Here is a 3,758-nt window from a genome sequence, read left to right as displayed (position 1 = left end):
CCTCATTGCTATATAACCATTTGTTCTAAAATTATCATTTCACTCCATTCTAGTTACCTTCTATATTAGACAGTGGCTTCTATGTTGGAGTGAAGCAACATTCTCCGGCACTATAAGAAAAACTTACAAGATAGAACACAGTGTCGTAGCTGTCTGAAAACATCCTGCAAGAAAATTAAAAGCTTCCTTACATATGGACCAGAAACCGCACTACATAGCATAAGACTATACTCTAGGAACCTTCAGAGATTTTTTTTTTTTTGTAAATATGGAAATCCATAGATTTTGTTATTTATTAGACACAGCGCCTACCAGTACAATAAAAAAGGTTTCTGTACTAATCCTGATATTCACTCATGCCCAACTATAAGAAGTACTCTCCATAAGACTAGAATTACCTGTCCGGTGCTGATTTTGCCTATTTTACTTTTTTTTTTTTTTCCCCTGCAGTATTAGTTAACCATTTGAACATGAGATGAGTAGGAAAAAGAAATTTTTTTTTCATTGTTACATTAAAAATAAATAAATCTCATAGCATTTTCCAGGGGGTCTGTAGCCAAAAGAACTGACGTTCATTTGAAAGCTAAAGCTTTACAAAATAACCTTCAGTGAGGAGCGGTGTCTTTTATTGTCCTATAGGAAATCCGTTTTGATTTGACAGAATGATAAGCCTTTGAAAACTGTGGACTGAAAATACACAGTAGACCTTTTGCTAAGCTCGTAAAGTGCCCAACCGAGAAAGGATTCACTGCACATGAATAAGAGCTAAATTAGCTGTGTATTGAAAAGTCTCATCAAATGCAAGGCTGTAAGTCCTTGGGAGAGCTTGGGTCCCAGTGAAGGTTTTCTGCACACTTTGTCAGGTACTCCAGAGAGATCACCATTCTGATGTGCTATAAGATCTCTTCGGCATTCTTTGGCTGATCTGAACTTTATACCATATCTTACAGCAAATCTGAAAAATAGTTATGTTTTTTTCATTGGGGGAGGCTAACATTTGTTTTTCCTTTCAGGTATCTTTCTTAAAGAGGGAACGTGTTTCACAGGAAGAAAGGATTTAGAAGCAGCTGTACCCGATTCTTTAGCTCAGGATTGTGTTATGACTTCTGAATACATGACAGTCATCCACAAGTGCAAAGAACAACAAACATATTTATGTTTCAATTCTATATGTATAGGAAAAGACAGGTGCTGTTCCTCTATAAAAGGCAAGATACAAGAGATGAATGAAATAATTAAAAAGGCACATAACAGTGGACTCCAAAATAATCTCACAAAAATAGCACTTTCTATGTAGTTTTATGCATGCGTGTTGTTTTAGCCTCTGTAACAGAATAATAAATACCACTGCAAGTCTTTTAAATGTTGATGGTATGTTATAGGAATGCTCTGAAGGAAATATGCACAGACATTCTGAAATGTCTTATGCAGTATATGTTCCCTGTCATTGTTTTCATAAAAATCACGTTCAATGTGTAATTATTAATTATTGTTAAAATGTGGAAACACAAGAATAGATCTTACACTGAAATAATGAATACGACATAATGAATATTCACTGAAATAGTAAAGTACTATAATGGCATTATTATTATGGAGTCATAAGAATATGAAAATGAAGAGAATGTCCTTACCCTGAGTGGCATGCAAATCTGCTTATGGATAATTTTGACTTGGTCCTCCAAACCCATATGCAACTGGGTTTTCATATCTCTGCTGCCAGTACTGAAAAGATGTTCTAGACCTTTAACACTCTGGAAACAGATTTTTGTAATTTCCAGACTAATTAATTCTCGGTGAGTTGACAAATATTTCTTTTCATGTCAACCTTACCTTTCAAATTTAATGGTACTTTTTTCCCATTTGTTCAATACATAGATGAATTTATTTAAAAAGTTATATTCTCTTTTGGCTTTTATTTTGCTTAGCTAATCTGTATAGGCTTTTCTATGGCATAGAGATTGAAGCTAGTTTCATAATAGTTAGTTCAGGTGCTGTTAGCAGCCTAGCAAAAGCTGCATTGAGATGACAGTTGCTTTGTTTGCTCTGTTCTAAAAATGAAACTTATATTTACACTGATTTTTCTCTTTAGATGCCAGAGATGAGATATCTGTGAGGAATATGTGAGAGATGTTTTGTCTCTCTCCAGGTCAAACTTTGTTGTTCGCATTAGGCTATTAAAGAAGATTTATGAAGAAACTCCAGCTTTACTATCTCCTTGGGATCTCTTTTAAGCATTAACTTAACATTTCATAATATAAGGAGGATACACAAAGATGACTTTGTACCTGTATATGTGTCTACAAAACTGGGGAATTATTTCCCAAAGTTTAGAAAATTACCTATTAGACAAGGTTTCCTCTCTTTAGGAATCATGGACACTTAGTTTGGAGGAATTGAACTGGAGTACCCTTCTCTTTTCATTTAAACTGATCAAATTATTTTCAGGAGATTAAAAAAATCAGTCATTGTTCATCTAGGTTGACATAATGACTTTGATGGGAAAGGCTCTTCATTGTCAATTGTATGTGAAGTACAAATATACTTTCAAATACAGTATTTGACTTGATTTCATGAAAACAAATTAAATAAAAATGATCATTTACATAGGCATAGAAGAACCAAATCAAGCCAATGGTTATGATGTATTATTAACAATAAGAAAAGTATGGTTTTACACCTACTGTATTTTTGCACATGTACATCCTTTTGCACATACGCATTGTGTGTGAATATTCAGAATGTACTGTAGCTTGATAGGGGGAGTTGCCTGGTTTCCAGTATATTTGAGTGCCACAAACAAGTAAATATATGTATAATAATATCCAGAGTGAATTCCACACTGAACTGATGAAGTTAGTCAAGCTTAGCAAGATTTGTATGGATAAGATTTTTTTCTTTCCTCTGGACAGCAGACAATTTGCACAATTTTAGGCTGTTACTAATAAGATTAATTTTCTATCACATTATCAACTTCATTTTCTCTTTTTGATGGGGAACTGCAACTTACACCAAATTATGTTTTAAATAGTGCCTTACCAATCTTTCTTTTGAATTAAATAACATTGGCTTGAGAGGAACTTTTAATTCCACTAGAGCCATGTGCTTGGAACAAAAATAATGTGACTGATCTACTGAAACTTATGAATGAATTATTGCTGGAACATAGAATACTTGATTTTTGCACTTTAATATCAATCTTTTGGCAGCATAGCTGCTACAGATGAAAAAAAAGTGGGTCTCAGCTTTTATTATTATTCATGTGTTGACCTTAAATTACCCCTTTTCCCAGATGGCCAGTCATCTCTCAGTTCTTAAATGCTAACTGGCACACTTATGCTTGTCATACTACTGCAAACCTGTTCTCCTTAAATTCTGTACCATATGAAATGTTTTGTGACTATGTGCCAAAAAAAAAAAATTAAAAAAAATTAAAGAACAGAGAGATTCTCTGCTTGACTAAGAGAGGAAAAGGAACATAAAAGCTTATTACCCTAGAGCTTTTCAGATATTTTTTCTCTCACTATTTGTTTTATTTAGATTTACTCAAATGAAATCAGCTCTGCTGTCATAGTGAAACAAGGCTATCACATTCTTCTGAGTACAAATCATCAATCATTGCATCGAAATTGAGGCTGACAGAAAAACGTCTTTCCTCCCAAACATATGCTTGGGCAATTTTGGCCTCATGGTTGAACATAAACTCTCTAAAATGTTTCAGAGAAGAAAAAGAGTCCTAGACCAATGCAGAAAATGAC

This window comes from Pygoscelis adeliae, unplaced genomic scaffold (genome assembly GCF_000699105.1).
Source record: "Pygoscelis adeliae isolate BGI_AS28 unplaced genomic scaffold, ASM69910v1 Scaffold41, whole genome shotgun sequence".
Taxonomy (NCBI): Eukaryota; Metazoa; Chordata; class Aves; order Sphenisciformes; family Spheniscidae; genus Pygoscelis; species Pygoscelis adeliae.
The sequence above is the reverse complement of the archived record's forward strand: the minus strand, read 5'-3'. Positions refer to the sequence as shown.